We start from the raw sequence: 19,055 nt of genomic DNA, 5'->3' as shown, positions 1-19,055 counted from the left end.
TCGATTTTCCTCAGTCAGGAAACTATGCCCCTTTCCTTAATGAAACCCGCCTACCAGTCTATCAGAATTTATCAAAAGAGGATATAAACAAATTGTATAGTTATATTATGCCTCCAAATACTATTTCGCCTTCAGAATGAACCCAATTTCCTATAGCTTGTTTTGTTGAAAGTGCCAGATCTATTTCGCAAATAATCTTGAGAATTTTTGGAAGAAATGAGACTTCAATAGTAGACTATCAAGATATAGGGTTGTTTCATTTGATGATGCAACTTGATGTTGTGTTGGACATCCCAACCTTTTGGAAGCATTCAATTAATTCAAAACTCCTCAATTTCAATATACTCGGTGATTTAGGTTTCCTTCATTGTTAGTATACCTCTTCCTATATGTTCATGTTGAGAACTTTATGGATCTGGGTCTGAATGTTGTTGATGTCAATAAGTAGAAGAAAACAATTTTCAATTGGACTAACCTAGTTAGGAGTAAACCAAACAATGCGGGTTTTTCTTATTACATTGCTTCCTTTATGTCCATTGTGTATAGAGTTATGAATAATTTTTCCCCTCCCATGATTTTTCCAAAGGCTAAATCTTTGTTACAAATGAGCAAGGATTGCAAGGTTGGATATTGGTTTTTATTTGAATATCATGTAGAAATCAGATTGTATGGAGCATATATTCTTCCTTATAGGCTCCCCTCTTTTGTGCTTATGAGGATATTTCGATTGGAGTTCATAAGGAAAATCCTAAATATGGATCACATACACTTTTTCCTAGCTAAAAATGTATTTTTATTCAAATTACTTTTGACTATTGGCCCACTCATTGTTAATAATAGACAAGTAGCAGAGGAGGTTGAAAAAATGTTGCAAGCAATGAATTTCCAACAGGGGGAAAAATGGTGCTATCATCCACATCGAATCATTTCAAAGAGGAGAGTAGAGATTTCTTATGCCCCTTATCTACATGAATCAAATCCTGAATTGGAGAAATTATTAAATGGTGGCTTAGTTGAAACGCAAAGAAGCATGGAAGTGGAAACTCATCTCCCCATTGAAAATTGACTGAAAAAAGGGGTTGAATTTGTCATTGATCTTAAGGGAGAAAGCTCCTAGAGTAGAAAAATGCCAAGAACATAAGGAAGAGAAGCAGAATGTGAATATCTCATGGAGAGACCTTCCAGTGAAGTTGGTTTTTAGCTACAACTAGGAGCACTGAAGTGTGCACCATCATCTCCAATTCTTGTTGAGGAAGAACATATTTCCTTGAATGTTTTGAAGGATTCTTAGGAGAATATTGAAGAAATAAATAAGAAAATAAAGGAAAATGCTATTACACAATTGGAATCCCAATCCATCCCTAGTTATCAAACCAGACTTATTTTAGCAATGGATTTGGAGAGAAATCAATTGAAATTCTCCTTTACTCATCCTGTTTCAAAGTCAATTTTATCTGGAGTTAATTTCAGGACAATCATTTTGTCTGTGAATACAATTATATTCCATTTCGTGACAATATAAATTTTCATAGGAAAACTAGAGATTTAATATATAGTGATCTTAGTAAATCATCATTGGAGGCATGCAGAATAGAGGCCTTATTAGGAATGGTAATCAATCAGCTGAAGTTGGAGAGAGTTCATTCCAAAGCTATTCATACTCGAAGTGAAGAATTTAAGAAACTAATCATTAAGCTTGGTGTAAATCCAGAAGATAAGACAATTGTTCAAGATTTGATGCAGTGTGCAAAGTCTAAGATCTAGTCATTAAGGAGGAAATTAACACTACCTGCCATAGAACATGTTCTATCTCTAGAGTTGGCTCAAACTGAAAAAGAAAATGAGATCTTAAATCACAAATTGGTGTAAAGGAATAATGAGGTAGAATCTCTCAAATAGCTCAATGGAAATTTGCAGCATAGGATAGATAAACATGTTTGCACAATTGTGGTGCAGCGAAAATATGAAGATCCCATTGAGAAACTCATGAGAGTTATGACAAAGCTGAAATTTTGAAAGGATGAATAAAATAAAATAAAAAATATTCTAGATGATACAAAGGAGCAATTAAAGAATAAATAGAGGTGTTTAAATATGGGTAGAGAAAACCCAACCCAACATCCCAAGAATTACCAATTATCTTGTGATAAAGTCAAGGAATTGAAAGAAAAATTAAAAGGTAATATGTCTCTAATTCAAGCAAGGGAGATCATCTGGAATTACATTATTCAGCAAGTCAAAGAAATCTGGGAGCATATGATATTCATGGAAAAAGAGAAAGCAATAATTAGAGATTATGAATCTGTTATTAACACCAATAAAGCTCAGTAACGGGAAAGTGCACAACTAGAAAAAAAGATGATTGACTTTTTAAATGTCGTCTTCTCTAGAGTTGAGGGAAATGGATATTTTGGACATAACATCTATGGTGTCAGAAATAAGTAAGATGGTGCAGAAAAACATATACATGAAGAATGAAGAGAGAAAGATATTGGAATTTAGGGAATCAATAATATCCTTTAACATCAACTTTGATAAGGGAGTTCGAGCAGGGTTACCTTCATGTTGGGACAAACAGGAAAATATCCTCCCCCGGAAGCAATATGAAACATTACTAGTGGAGTCTAAAATAAAAATTAATGATTCTCATGAGAAAACAACAATTCTAAAAGAAACACCATTTATAAATTACTTGTAGAGGTATTTTTCAGTTGTTATGGTTAATTAAAACCTTGTTTACCAAGAAGCCAACACACAACAAAGTAACCAATACAAGGATGGCCTACGATAGCATGGTGCAATGTTCAGTTCCTGACTTAGCAGCATGTAATAAATATCGTAATTTGATGTCCCTAACAAAGGTCCGAGTTTTGGAACCTAGAGCTTCATCAAGCGAGCTTGCACAAGAGTCCCAAGTCATTGAATGATGATAATTCGCTTATTTTTAATTTTGGGAAAATATGTCGTTTTTGTAATTTTAAAGTTAGTTTAGTCTTTATGTTCTCATAAGGGCCAAGTAGTTAGAGGTACTTTGAAGTAGTTTGACAGTTATCAGTTTCATAAATGTTTTCAATGTAACAATTTATTTAAAAAGATATGAAGGGACCAGTTTCAGGGTTCCTAATTTTGGTCTCAGAGAGACAATTTTTGATGTGTAATGTACAATATTTTCTTGGAGAAATAATAAATATTTCTGGATGATTCCAACTACCTGTTGAGTATGATATGGGTTCTTTAGTTCATTGTAAGTCATTATATGTTAATCCTATTTTGAAAATGTGTAAAGAAGTTGTTGGTTCTTTTAATCAAACATATTTACTTATCCTTTAAATAGATTACAATACCTGTATATCTTTATTAAAAAGTAACCTTAAACTGTACTCCACATTTCTGTCATTCCATTTCTTTAATCTTTCATAGTTTCCACTAAGATTTAGCATAAAATATTATGTACCTACAACATTATACATTGAATCTTCCACTTTTTCTTTCTTTCACCCTTACTGCAACTCCAAAAATTCATTTCATAGATAGTGTGATCATCTTGGGTGGTTTTGTCTTTTCTCCAAGAGCTACCCACACATTACACTTTTACAGAACAGCGCTGGGAAATCATATATGGGATGATGAAACAAGGAATTTTAACTTTCCTGCATAGATGTCCTGGGCACTTACCTCCTTTCAACGAGAGGTTTTTCTTAGGGTTACAACATCTTTTGGTGCCATTTTTGGGGAATGAAGAACGAAGTTATTTTCCCTTGGTTTTTATTGAAACCATTTCTTTTTCTGGTGAGAAAAGAAAGGGTGTTGGCTGAATTTTCTCACCAAGTGGAAAATTAAAAAGAACAATCCTAGCTCCTGAAGACCACACACATGATCAAATAATTCCTAGCAAAAAAACCTAGCCTTATCTGATTATGAAAAACTTGTTTCGAGGAGGGTTTGGAGAGAAAAAAAAATTCCTAAAACCCCAAGTCCTACTTTATTTTCCTGTGGTTCTAGTTATTTTTCCAATAATATTGAAGAAATACACCCAAAATAAATTTTAAGAAACTTGGATTTCTCTGAGGGGAGATTTCCTCCTCCTCATTTTCCAAAACCTACTCTTGAAGAAATATTATTTGAATTTGTTTCTTTTTCTTTCCCAGTTGTGTCAGAAGTTGAATATATAATGACTATTGATTTTTCCACTTCATATTAGACTTTTAATCCAATTACTTAACTTGTTCCAATTTCTGTAATTCCTCCAACCTCCTCTACATCTCAAATAGGAAACATTCCTCCTCCCCCAAATCAAAACATGGCGATTCTAGGTTTTCTGTTAAATAGATATGATCCTCTAAATTTTCCTCATCCTATGAATGCAATACCTCAAGATTATCTAAAGTTTTTGCCAAGGTTTACAGGAGAGGATGAAATTACAACGGAGAAACATATGCCTACTTATTGCGCCTTTCCAGATAATTTAAGTGTTGAATATTTGGATCTGGTGATGCGGTTGTTTGTACAACCTCTGGATGGAAAGGCTAGAAAATGGTTCAAAACCCTCCCATTAGATTTAATTAATACATCGAAAGAGTTGGAGAATGTTTTCATACAAATATGGGGAGAGAAAAAAGATCATGGTTATTTCTTGATAGAGTTTAATGCTATTAAAAGGAATCCTAATGAAGAAGTTGTTGAATGCATTAAAATATTTAATAAGATCTCTAATAGTCTTCTAGCAGAAATTAAACCTCCTTATGAAGGTGCAAAGGTGGTTTTTGCAAGAGATTTTGAATCAGAATTTGGATTCACCTTGAGGGAAAGGAGATCCCGTACTCTTGATTAGATTCAAACAAATGCCTTGGATATTGAGGCAAATTTATCTGTTGTTGGAAAACTAAAACTAAAATTTAATCATGCAGATAAGAAAAAGTGAAAACAAGGAGCTGGACCTTCAAATAAATAGAAATATTCATCGGAACAAAACCTGGATGAGATTACTAAGGTCATCAGAAATTTGTCTAACGAATTGATGAAAATGGAGTTGGAGAATAAGAATCCACCTAGGAAAATTCACCAGACACTGAAAAAGAATTTTAATCCTCAATTTAGGACACCTCCTTTGTAAATTATGCAAAGGGAGAAGAAGGATAAAGATCAGGTGCAACCCTTCTTATACCTGGAAGATGAATTAGAGGAAACATTGGAAAAAACTTTAAAGTTTCAAGAATTCGGTATTCCACCTTCTCAGAAGAGGAAGAAGGTGAAGAGAATCTTGATTTGGGTCTTCAAGTTGCTCTGGATGAGGAAGAAACTGACAATTACTGTAGGAAGTTTGAAGAAATGATGTAGGTCAAATTTCATAAGAAGTATGATATGTGATGGAGGAAGATATCAATAAATCAGGACCAAAATGAGGAGAAATCCCAACAACCTATCCAAAAAGTCGATGATAAGGGAAAGAAATCAGTTCAGAATATTCTAGTCTAGCAAGGAGAGTCCTCCAAAGGTCAACAAATTAAGGTAAATCAAGAGAAACAAACAAATCAACCTGCTCCTAGTCAGTAAAAAGTTAAAAAAAATAAAACGGTGGAGGAAGAACAAGCAAAGGCTGAGAAAAATGTGCACTCTTTCAATTTTAATAAGGAATTGGAGAAAGTGAAGATTCCAATCCCATTGGTCGAGCTAGAAAATAAGCCTTCTTATAGAAGGAAAATTACAAATTTCATCAATTTATCTCAAGTGATTGTTATTGCAAATACAGTCAATCTGCTTGAAGAAAGGCTAATGGTGATGTTTGGTCCTCACATGGAGGAGCATGCTTCAACCACACCTCCTTTTTTTATTACTCTTTTAATTCATGATCTCATGTTTCACAACTGCATGCTTGACTCAAGGGCCTCTCATAGTTTGATGCCTCTTTCTGTTATGAAACAACTGAATTTACATATCACTAAACCATATAAAGACCTGTATTCATTTGACTCCAAAAGAGTAAAGTGTGTTGGCTTGATAAAGGATATGATGATTTCGTTAATGCAAATTCCAGTTAGGATCATTGTGATGGATGTAGTGGTTGCAGACATCTCAACAAGATTTGGAATGCTACTTGCAAAATCTTGGGGCTTGAAGCTGGGAGGAGTTCTGAAGCTAGATTTCACTTATGCTATAATTCAAATATTTTGTGGAGAAGAAATAAGGCTATATCGGGAGTCTATATTTGTTAAGACAATCATAAAAGAGGGAAGTTCAAGTAATTCCCTAGTTTATAGCCAGGATAAATATTTTTCATGTTTTATGTTGGAAGTGAATGATGAAATTGTTGAGGACACTCAGGTGCAAGTTCCTCCAGAAATTCAAAAACAAGAAGTAGTACAAAATTGTGTTTGGAAATTATATTTTGATGGTGCATATTCCAAAGAGGGAAATGGTGCAGGGGTTTTACTGCTTTCCCCAAAGGGTGAAATGATCCCTCTTTCTTACAAATTGGAATTTGATTCCACAAACAATATCACAGAATATGAAGCTCTGATTCTTGGTTTTCAAGCTATCAGGAATATGAAAATTGATTGTTTATTTGTGTTTGGAGATTCAAAGTTGGTGGTGAAGCAGGTAAGAGGTCAATGTAAAACAAAACACCCAAGACTTAGATCTTACTGGAATTAATATGGGATTTTGTAGATAATTTATTTTCAACATTTAATATTAAGTTTTTACCAAGGGAAAACAATAGGTTGGCTAATTCTCTTGCAATGGAAGTTAGTACCATTAAATCTCCACAAAATCCTAAATTGAGGTATGAAGTGGAAATTAGAAGTAGGCCTTCTATACCTGAGAATATAAAGTACTGACAAGTATTTGAAGATGAAGAGTAGATTAAAATATTTTTGGAGGTAGTTGGAGAGTTTTCCAATTCAAAAATTGATCAAGAAGAAGAAACCAAAAATGTTGAAGAAGAAGAAGAAGACGAAATTGAAGATAATTTACCTTGGAAGGATTCTATTGCAAACCATAAAATTGTGCAGCTCAAGAGAAACATGATTCCTAAAGGTTTGGTCCCTTTGTAGAGTTTATTCGATGCAAATGATGTTCATGTGAATGTTAGCAAACAAAATTGGGAAGATGATGTTGAGGATTGTAATATTGGCACCAAAAAACAACCTAAGCTCATAAAATTGGCAAAGGTTATTTAAAATAATTACAAATACATGTACGTTGATCTGTTTAAGAAATATTCTGATATCTTTTCTTGGTATTATGAAGATCTAAAAACATATGATACTGATATTATACAACATAATATTCCACTAAAGTCAGGGGTCCAACCATGCAAATAAAAACTTAAGACAAATCAACCCTCCGTTGCTTCCTTCAATAGAAAAAGAAGTGAAGAAGTTGCTTCATACCAAAATAATTGTGCCATTAAGATATTTGGATTGGGTAGCAAATTTAGTGTCTGTGAGCAAGAAAAATGGGGAGTAGATTGTGTATAGACTTTTGGAATTTGAACAGGGCATCCTTAAATGACAACTACTCTCTTCCCAAAATGGATCACATTTTACAAAAAGTTACAGTCTCTTCAAGGTTATCAATGATTGATGGGTTTTTTTTTATATATAACCAAATAGTAGTCCATTCAGATGATCAAAAGAAGACAACTTTCACAACACCATGGGGCACTTTTATGTATGCCAAAATGCCTTTTGGTTCGATGAATGTTGGAGATACCTTTCAGAGGGATATGGATATAGCCTTTGATAAAAAGATAAAAATGTAGTAATATATTTGGATGACATTACAGTGTTTTCTAAATTAGATGATGAACATTTGGAACACTTGAAGCAGACTTTTGAGAAATGCAGGAAATATGGGCTATCTCTCAATCCTAAAAAGTCATATTTCTCTCATAGATAAGGGATGTTATTGGGGCATATTGCATCAAAATAAGGAGTTAAAAATGATACAAAAGGTGTAGAAGCAATCAATAATATACCTTTACCCAAGCATAAGAAGGAGATATAGATTTTCTTGGGCAACATAAATTTTCTTAGGATATTTATTCCAAAATATGCAGAGATTATAAAGGAAATAACTGATTTGTTGAAGAAAGACACAGAAGTAAGATGGCCTCTAGTAGCCAGAGATTCTTTTGCAAGGATTAAAAAATCTTTTGGAGAAGCTCCTATTTTGATAATCCCTAACTATCAAAAGCCTTTTCAAATTTTCACTTTTGCTTCTCCTTCTACAATTGCAGCAATTCTTTTCCAAAATAATGAAGATAACAAGGATCGACCTATGCCATTCTTTAGTTAGATATTAAGGGATGCATAACTAAAATATAAAATATTAGAGAAACAAGCTTATTGCCTTGTTAAATCTTTGAAATCATTCATGATGTATATTTTACAATCTCATATCACTGCATTTGTACCTAATTCAACTGTCAAAGATGTACTGACACAGTGGGATAGTGAAGGGAGAAGAGGTAAATAGATAGCTAAGGTACAAGAGTATGAAATGGATATTAAGCCAAAAGAACTGATAAAAGGGTAGGGGTTGGCCAAGATCTTGATAGAAGCCAACTACCAAGGAATGGGGATAAACCTGTTGGCTGAGATTCTGAAACTGAATACTGTTGGTGAAGAAGACAAATCCAATGAACAAGATGACATAATTGATTATAAGTCTCTTTGTTCTAATTGGTATAAGAATATTGTCAATTGCTTATTATCTCTTAGTTGTCCATCAAGTCTCGATAGAGAAAAATATAAGGCCCTAAGAATGAAAGCCAAAAAATATGTTATTGTAAATGGTCAGCTATATTGGAGGGATCCAGTTGGTGTTTTATTGTTGTGTTTAACAGAGGAGGAAATGACCGAAATCATAAATGAATATCATGATAGTTCCTGCGGGGTTCATTAAAGTTGGAGATTTACAACACACAAAATCTTGAAGATTGGTTTTTACTGGCCCACTCTATTCTCTGATGTGTATAAATTAGTCAAATGCTGCCAAGAATGTCAACTTGTTGTTGAAAAGAATAAGTTAACACCACTACCATTAATTCCAGTATTTGTAGAAGAGCCTTTCACGCAGTGGGGATTGGATTTGATAGGCGAAATCAACCCACCTTTTAGTGGACAACAAAAGTGGATTTTAAGAGCCATTGATTATTTCACAAAGTGGGTGGAAGAAATTCCAACCTGGAATAAAATCGATTAAGTGGTGATCAAATTTCGATAAGAGAATATATTTCCTAGATTTGGTTGTCCAAAAACATTGATGACAGAAAATGCTTAGGTATTTAAGCCTAAAAAATTAATTAACTTTTGCCAAAAATATAATGTAATCCTTAGTCACTCTACCACTTATTATCCACAAGGGAATGGGTTGGAAGAGTCCTCAAATAAAACTCTGGTAAGAATTTTGAAGAAGACTATTGCAGAAAACAAAAAGAACTAGGATTCCCAACTAAAGTTTGCTTTATGGGAAAATAGGGTGACAACCAAAAGGTCTATTGGGAAGTCACCTTTTAAACTGGTACGTGGAATACCAACTTTATTTCATAGTCAATTAGCTAAGCTAGTAGCTACATTGATTCTATATGATGAATAAGAATCTAATGCATTGACTAGGAGAATAAACCAGTTGGTGGAATTGAATGAAAGCAGAGAATAGGTGGCATAAAATTTGATCAATTATCAAGGGAAGATGAAAGTTGTTTTTGACAAGAAGGCCAAGGATATAATTTTTCAGCCTGGAGACCTTGTTCTGAGGTGGGATGTCAGAAAATAGGACAACATCAAGCATGGAAAGTTTGATCCCTTATGGTTTGGACCTTTCAAAACATCAAAGGTCTGAGATAACAATACCTTTATTATGGAAAATATTGATGGAGAATAGCTACAACTGCCTATCAATGGGCAGTATTTGAAACATTACTTCCAACATTGAACATCATTTATTTTATCATTGTAAATATCAGTGCGCCCAGTATAAGTATCCAATGTGCTTATTCATTGCAATGTCACAACTACAATATGACTCCATGCCCAAGTTGAAGGCACTAATCTAAAATTCTTAGTGTTTTGTTCCAAAACACTATCCCTAGGTGGAGCCAATGTTATAGTCAGTTTTCTTTTATTCTGAATAATAATAATAATAATAATAATTTTAAAATCATATCTACAAACAAAAAAAAACTTAGAAATGAAAAGAAGCAAAAAGGGGAAAAAGAAAAAACAATGAAGTGAAGGGACTCTTTCTGTAATATTTTTGAAATTCTAATGTTCTCATGAAAGATAGCGCATGGCCACTACATTGGAGGGAAAGCTAATATTTTTAATAATATTTAACATTTGTTTTATTTGCAAAGTGGACCAACCCAACACGATGAAGTGGAGCGAGGATTAAAGAATGCACAACTCAACTGGTGTGATGTCGTTGCATGTATCTAGGCTATTCACACAACAAACCCAACATCACAAAGGGGTTGAATGTTATGTGGGAGAGTGCCCCCATAGGAAGTCTTGGGAAAACCATTGTCAAGGTGATCAATGGTTGTGATGAACCTCGACAACACTCCTTCGTGAAGAGACTTACCGCCAAGGGTTCCCCTGAGAGCAGTTAGTGGTTTCTTCCATACCACAACTCTGTGGCAAGTGAGCGGGATTAGGTGAGCGAGCACCCTTCTCAACATTCCACGTCACACCATCTCAATCACCCTTTTCACGTCATCAACCATGTTATTTGCCACGTCTTCCATCCATACCCCTTTGTCCACATTATCATAATTCTATTTTTCCCGCTCTCCATATATAAAAACTTACTTTTTCCCAATTTACTCATTTTAGCTATTGTTTTCACGACCAACTGTTGTCGTCTGCAACAAATTTAACTTTCACTACATTCCTTGCAAATTCACCAAGTATTTAAATAGCCTCAATTACTATGTGAGTTTGAAAAGAAGTTCAAATGACTAAGAAAGATGCTCTCTCTGGTTATGTAACTCACATTCCTCTCATGGACATTGAACGCAACATCTTCGACCATGTTTTTCCCTTTAATTTGATGGAAATATGCCAGAGTGTCTTTGCTAACCAGACTAAGTCAGAAATGTCATCTAGAATGGTCAAGTCAAGTCTATTCTCTACAATTATTCCACAAACATATATTTACCCAGAGTTTGTCACATGGTTGACTTCGCCCTTGTATCCTCGGAGGTGTTATGTGATGAGCTCCCTGGGAGAAAATATTTTAAAGGTTTGCTCATTGTCAATTCTTCAAGGTTTTGATTTTCCTTAATCAGACAACTATGCCCCTTTCTATGATGAAACCCGCCTACTAGTCTATCAAAATTTATCAAAAGAGGATATAAACAAATTGTATAGTTACATTATGCCTCCAAATATTTTTATGCATTTAGAATCAACCCAATTTCCTGTAGCTTGTTTTGATGTGAATGTAAGATTTGTTTTGCAAATAATCATGAGAATTTTGGGAAGAAGTGAAACTTCAGTAGGAGATTGTCAAGCTATAGGGTTTTTTCTTTTGATGATGCAACTTGATGTGGTGTTGGACATCCCAACCTTTTGGGAGTATTCAATTAATTCATAACTCGTCAATTTAAATATTACTGAGTGTTTTAGGTTTCCTTCATTGTTAGTATACCTCTTCTTGTATGTTCATGTTGAGAAGTTTATGGATCTAGGCTTGAAAGTTATTGATGTCAATAAGCAAAAGCAAACAATTGTCAGTTGGACTCACCTAGTCAAGAGTAAACCAAACAATGAGGGTTTTTCTTATTACATTGCTTCCTTCATGTCCATTGTGTATAGAATTATCAATAATTCTTCCCCTCCCAGGATTTTACCAAAGGCTAAATATTTATTACAAATGAGCAAGGATCTGAAGGTTGGAGATTGGTTTTTTTTTGAAGATTATGTAGAAATTAGATTGTATGGAGAATATATTATTCCTTATAGGCTCCCCTCTTTCGTGCCTGTGAGGATATTTGCATTGGAGTTCATCAAGTAAAGCCTAAATATGTATCAAATACACTTTATCCCAGCTAAAAAGGGATTTTTATTCAAATTACCTAGGACTATTGGCTCATTCATTGTTAATAATAGACAAGTAGCAGAGGAGGCTGAAAAAATATTGCAAGCAATGAATTTCGAGCAGGGAGAAAAATGGTGCTATGATCCACATCAAGTTGTTTCAAAGAGGAGAGTAGATATTTCTTATGCCCCTTATGTACATGAATCAAAGCTTGAATTGGAGAAATTAGAAAACGATGGCCTAGTTGAAACACAAAGAAGCATGGAAGCATAAACTCCTCTCCCCACTGAAAAGGGATTGAAAGAGAGTTGTGGATGTTATTGATTTTAGGATAGAAAGATTCCAAAGTAGAAAAAATCCAAGAACACAAGGAGGAGAAGCAGAACTTGAACATCTCATGGAGATACCTTCCAGTGAAGTTGGTTGTTAGCATTCACCTAGGAGGAGTGAAGTGTGCACCATCATCTCCTATTCTTGGTGAGGATGAACATACTTCCTTGAATGTTTTGAAGGATTCTTATGAGAAGATTTAAGAAAGAAATAAGAAAATCAAGGAAAATGGTATTTTGCAGTTGGAAACCCAATCCATCTTTGGTTATCAAACCATACTTCTTTTAGTGATGGATTTGGAGTGAAATCAATTGAAATTTTCCTTTACTGGTCCTATTTCACAATCAATTTCTTCTGGAGTTGATTTCAAGACTGTCAATTTGTTTGTGAATACAAAAGATATTCCATTTCCTATCAAAATAAATTTCCATAGACGGAATGGAGAATTAATATAAAGTGATATTAGTAAATCATCATTGGCATCAAGAAAAATAGAGGCCTTATTGGGAAAGGTAACCGATTAGCTGAAGTTGGAGAGAGTTATATCCTGTGCTCTTCATGCTCAAAGTGAAGAATTTAAGAAATTGATTATTAAGCTTGTGGTGAATCTAGAGGAAAATGCAATTGTTCAATCTTTAATGCATAGTGCAGAGTCGGAGATCCAGTACTTAAGGAGGAAATTAAATTTTCGTGTGACAGAACATGTTCTAGCTCCAGAGGGCTCAAATTGAAAAAGAAAAGGATGTCTTAATACACGAATTGGTGGAAAGTAATGATGAGGTAGTTTTTCTCAAAGAGCTCAATGCAGATTTGCAGCAGAGGATAGATAAACATGTCTACACAATTGTGGTGCATCCAGACTCTGAAGACCCCATTGAGAAACTCACAAGAGTTATTATAGAGCTAAAATTTCAGAGGATAAATTAAGGAAAATAAAAAAGAATCTAGATGATACCAAGGATAAATTGAAGCATAAAAAGAGGCAGTTAAATATGGCCAGAGAAAATGCAACCCAACATCATAAGAATTACCAATTAGCTTTTGATGAAGTCAAGGAATTGAAAGAAAAGTTAAAAGGTAATATGTCTCTAATTCAAGCAAGAGAGATAATCTGGAATATCATTATTCAACAGGTCAAAGCGATGTGTGATCATATGATAGTCATGGCTAAAGAGAAAGTGGTAATAAGAGATTTTGAATCTATTATTAACACGAATAAAGCTCATTCATAGGAAAGTGCACAGTTAGCAAAAAAGATGATTGACTTTTAAAATGCCAAGTCTTCTATGGAGTTGAGGGAAATGGATATTGTAGATAGAACATCTATGGTGTCATAAATAAATAAGATGGTGTAGAGAGAGAAGGAAATTGGAAGTCACGAAATCAATAATAGCTTTTAGCACCAACTTTGATAAGAGAGTCTGAGTAGGGTTACTTTCATGTTGGCACCAATAGGGAAATCTTCACCCCTAGCAACAATATAAAACATTGCTAGTGGGGGCTAAAAGCAAAATTAATGCTTCTCATGAAATAATTTTTTTCTAAAAGCAACAACAATTGTAAATTACTTGCAGATGGATTTTTAGATGTTATGGTTAATTAAAACCCTATTTACTGAGAAGCTAACATACAACAAGTTAACCTTTCTAAGAATGTACAATGATAGAATGGTGCAAAGTTCAACTCCTGAATTAGCAGTATCGAAGAAATGTCGTAATTTGATGTCCCTAGGGAAGGTTTGAATTGTGCAAGCAGTATAGAAGAAATGTCGTAATTTGATGTCCCTAGGGAAGGTTTGAGTTGTGCAACCTAGAGCTTCATTAAGCGAGTGTATCTCGAGTCATTGAATGATGATAATTCGCTTATTTTCAATTTTGGGAAAACATGACATTTTTGTAATTGTAAAGTTAGTTTAGTATTTAAGTTCTCATGAGGATCGAATAGTTAGAGGTAGTTTTAAGTAGTTTGACAGTTATTAGTTTCATAATTGTTTTTAATGTAACAATTTCTTTAAAAAGAGATGAAGGGACCAATTTTGGGGTTCCAAATTTTGGCCTTAGAGAGACAATTTTTGCTATGTAATGTACAAGATTTTCTTAGAGAAATAATAAAGATTTCTAGATGATTCCAACTATTTGTTGAGTATGATATGTGTTCTTTCTTTCACGGTAAGTCATTACATGTTATTCCTCTTTTGAAAATGTGTAAGGAAGTTGCTAGTTCTTTCAATCAAACCGATTTACTTCTTCTTTAAATAGCTTACACTACTTGTATATCTTTATTAAAAAGTAATCTTAAATTGTGTTCCACATTTATGTCATTCCATTTATTTAACCTTTCATAGTTTCCACTAAGATTTGGTGTAAAAGATTATGTTCCTGTAGCCTTATACATTGAATATTCCACTTATTGTTTCTTTCACCCTTACTGCAATTCCAAAAATTCATTTTCACAGAGAGAGTGGCCATCTTGGGAGGGTTTATCTTTTTTCTGAGAGTTACCTACACATTACACATTAAAATTCCACAAACCATCTCTGGGCAATTATGTATGGGATGATGAAACAAGAAATTTTAACTTTTCTACATAGATGTCCGAGACATTGACCTCTTTTCAGCGAGAGATTTTCCCTAAAATTACAACACACCCCTTGTAATATTTACCAAGTTTTATTATAAAAATCCTCATATTATATTTACTACATTTTATTATAAAAATCCCTCTATAATATTTAATAGGTTTTATTGTAAAATATAACTTATTAAAATAATATGAAATTTATTCTAAAATTCTAAAAAGCATTAAACAAACTAAACCCATGAGTGAATGGTAACTTTATGAAATATTAGTGAAATTTTGTTGTGCAATCTTTCTTTGTCACCCTCCCCACTAAGAAAACCAATGAATATCAAGTATACATCTATGGCGACGACTTAGCTAATATGAAAATGGGAAAAAGGAAATGATTAGGGTTTGAGAGTAAAGGCAAAGGAATATGCGGTAAAACTATATAAAATTATGTGCAATAAAAAGACACGGTAAAATAGAGTAATATGCAGTAATGATAAAAAATTAAAAATTTGAGAATAAAAATTTGGATTATAAAATTATGAAATCAAAATACATTTACAAACTAAACGACACGGTAAAATAGAGTAATGTGCAGTAATAATAAAAAAAATAAAATTTTGAGAATAATAATTTACACTGGGACGTAAGGAAACAGGTTAACGGCCCAAGACCCAGAGGCATCTGGCAGGAGTGAAAGCCTGCTCCCTTACGGACCACCAGCGGGTTATTTCAGGTGGCGTGGTTAACAGTGATGTGTCAACTGACATTCACGGATAGCAGCCAGAGATGGCTGTCCTCACTGTTGGTTTGACAAAGTGAGTTTGATAGGTTTTTCCACCTTTTGAAAAAAAAAAAAAAAAAATAAAAAAAATGAAATCAAAATACATTTACAAACTAAAATGGAGGTTTCAACTCCTTTCACCAAAGTGAAAACCAGGATTTTTACACAGCGTTGGCTCTGTTTTTGTTAAGATTGTTCGGAATAAGAAAAATGGGCAATCACAAGTTGCGAATTTGTGGAATTTGATTCTCATACAACTGCAGAAAGAATTTTACAGAAATTCCACGATGCACCCATGCTCAATGCTCAGAATTTCCATGGTTCACCCATGCCCAATGCTCAATAACGTTTTAGGTTGAATTGGGCTACTTTTGGAGTTAGTGACAGACGTACATAACCAAGAACTTGGTATTCCATATTTATTAGAGACTTCGGTCCTGAGTTCACTGATATTATGTTGAAAGAAACTTTCCAAAGTCTATATCCATGCGTTAAAGATGCAAAAATTGTGATAGATGCAAATAAAGGTCGCACGAAATGTTATGGGTTTGTCAGATTCCATGATGATAATGAGAATAACCGAGCTATGACTGAAATGAATGGTGTTTATTTCTCTTCAAGATGTATGAGTATTAATGAAGCTACACCAATGAAGCCCTTGGGATTTCGAAAACCTAATTCTATAATAGGTATGCTTTTTAAGGATGGTGGATTATCCATGTGTTCTTTTATCAGTAATTTTACATATTTGTTGATAGGTGACTTTACATTTACATATGCCATGTAAGTCAATTTTGAGAAGATAATTCATCCCACCTTCCTTCTCTTCATGATTACATGTATCCTTTAAAATCTTTAGTAATTACTCATCTCTCTTCATGGAAATTGATTGTACAGTGCTTACATTTCACTATTTTTTCGTTGGATAGTTAATACTTTTATTTTAAACCTTCATTTAACTCAAAGCTCCATCTGAAACTAGTGTAGGAGCCATTGTCTCCTACAATTTTCCATTAGTGTTCAAATTACCGTTGAAGTATACATGGTAAAAAGTGTTCAGAGTTGTTCCATAAAAGTTTTACAATTCTTGAATATATAGTTGAGGAGTAATTAAGAGTGGTTACATTCATTTGATCTACAAGATCATTTTCTTCCTACTCTTTTTCTTTCTTCTTGAAAATCGGCAAATTTGAATGGAGTTATGAGTTCTTTAACACTTATGAAACTTATGTTGTCTCAAAGTAGGATGTCAAGAGGCTTGTCCAATTAGGGGCATGGACAAGTTTAAAACTCTTAATAAAAGCACCTTAATCAATGATGGCCCCAATAAGTTTGGTTTTTGTGATTATTTATTTAGACTGAATTCTCCATTTGATAAATTTGTAGCACTTTCCTGCTGCTGAAAATAAGTCATTATTTTATGTTGCATGCTTCCTCAGTCACAACAATTCAGGAAAAGAAATGTCATATTATTGCCTACTTGAAAATTTTCTTGCACATTTGTTGTTATTTTAGTCTATACATTCTTTTGTCTGAAGTACAACATTATGCTTCGAGATAGTGGTAACCGATTTTGTCACATTGACTATTTCTGCACATTCATATATAACTTTTTTGTAATGCTTTTATAGAAGAACTAGAGACTAATGTTAAATGTTTTTTTTTTCACCAAATAAAGTGCTAAATCATAAGAGTGAGAAGGCCATGCCAAAGTCCTCTTTAAGTCATTATGGATGTAATGAGTTACATATACTGATGAATATGCTTCATAATACACAAATTTCTTTTCTTGGACTAGCTTGGATTAGTTAGATATAGTGTGATTGATGTTTCTTAGTGAGCATATGTTTAGTTATAGCCTATTTTTCACTTGTTTGTTTTAAATTTTAATAGATTGAATTACTCACTCTATTCAATTCTATGTTGTATTTTCAGCTACACAAGTTTAGGTGAGTAATGCATTGTAGTTTAAAACCCGTGTGAAGTGGTGTACTCAACGTAGTGGTGTTCTTGAACAAATTGGATCAGGTTGATGAGGAGGAGTTGCTTCAGTTGGTTGAGCTTGAGGTGAGGGAGATCTTGAGTTCTTATGAGTTTTCATGGGATGGTGTCCCTATTGTTTCGGGGTCAGTGTTCCTTTCTTTATAGGATTTGATGGAAAATACAAACATCAAACGAGGTGAGAATATGTGGGTGGATAAGATTTATGATCTCATGGCTACAATGGATGAATATATTCCAATTCCACAAAGGTAGACTGAGCTTCCTTTTCTGGTGGCTGTAGATGATGTTTTTCCTATCATTGGTAATGACACTGTTGCAATTGGACAAGTTGAGAGAGGGTATATTAAGGTTGGAGAGCCTGTGGAGATTATTGGATTGAGGGAAACGAGGGTGACTACTGTGACTGTGCTTCATATTTTCCAAAAGGTATTGGATAACTTAGTTGCAGGGGACAATATGTGTATGCTTCTCAGAGGTATTTAGAAGGCTGATATAGAGAAGGGAATGGCTTTGGAAAAGCCTGGGAGTATAACTCATTCAGAATTTTCAGCAATTGTGTATGTGCTCAAGAAAGAAGGGGGGGAGGAATTCTCCATTTTTCCCTGGCTACAGGCCCCTGTTTTACATGAGAACTAATAATGTCACTGACAAAGCTAACTTCCATAATGAGTGACAAGAATGAGAAGTCAAAGATAGTAATTCCTAGGGACCGTGTGAAGATGGTTGTCAATTTGAGAAATGTAGTAGCATGTCAACATCGTATGAGATTTGTCATTAGGGAGCGGGGTAAGACCGTTGGTGTTGGTGTTATTCAATCCATCATCGAGTAGGAAAAGAAATGTCAGATTATTTTCTACTTGAAAATTTCTTCCACGTTTGTTGTTATTCGAGTCTATAATGTCTTTTGTCTGAAGTAAAACATTATTCTTGGAGGTACTGGTGACTGATTTTGTCACATTGGTTGCTTCTCCACATTCATAATATATATATATTTTTAATGATTTTAAAGTAGAACTAGAGGGATTATTTTTCACCCAATAAAGTGCTAAATCATAAGAGTAAGAAGGCCATGCCAAAGTCCTCTTTGAAGTCGTTCTGGATGCAATGAGTTACATATACTGATGAATCTGCGTCATAATACCCATATTTGTGGTCCTAGACTAGCTTGGATTGGTTAGTCATGGCATGATTGATGTTTCTCTATGATCATATGTTTAGTTATATGATGTTTTTCACTTGTTTATTTTAAAATTTAATAGATTTAATTAGCCACTCTAATCAATTCTATGTTGTGTTCTCAGCTAGAAACGTTTGGGTGAGTGAT

The 19,055-nt window shown here is 33.9% G+C and overlaps 1 pseudogene; it reads left to right on the top strand.

Moving 5' to 3' along the window:
- The first annotated feature begins 8,577 nt into the window (after positions 1-8,577).
- LOC149237232 (elongation factor Tu, chloroplastic-like) lies at positions 8,578-18,711 on the top strand (annotated as a pseudogene).
- The last annotated feature ends 344 nt before the right edge of the window (positions 18,712-19,055 follow it).

This window comes from Pinus tabuliformis, chromosome 8 (genome assembly GCF_031772625.1).
Source record: "Pinus tabuliformis cultivar Carrire ecotype Pingquan chromosome 8, CPIR1, whole genome shotgun sequence".
Lineage (NCBI taxonomy): Eukaryota > Viridiplantae > Streptophyta > Pinopsida > Pinales > Pinaceae > Pinus > Pinus tabuliformis.
Note: the sequence above shows the minus strand (reverse complement) of the source record. Positions and strands in the feature narration are given on the sequence as shown.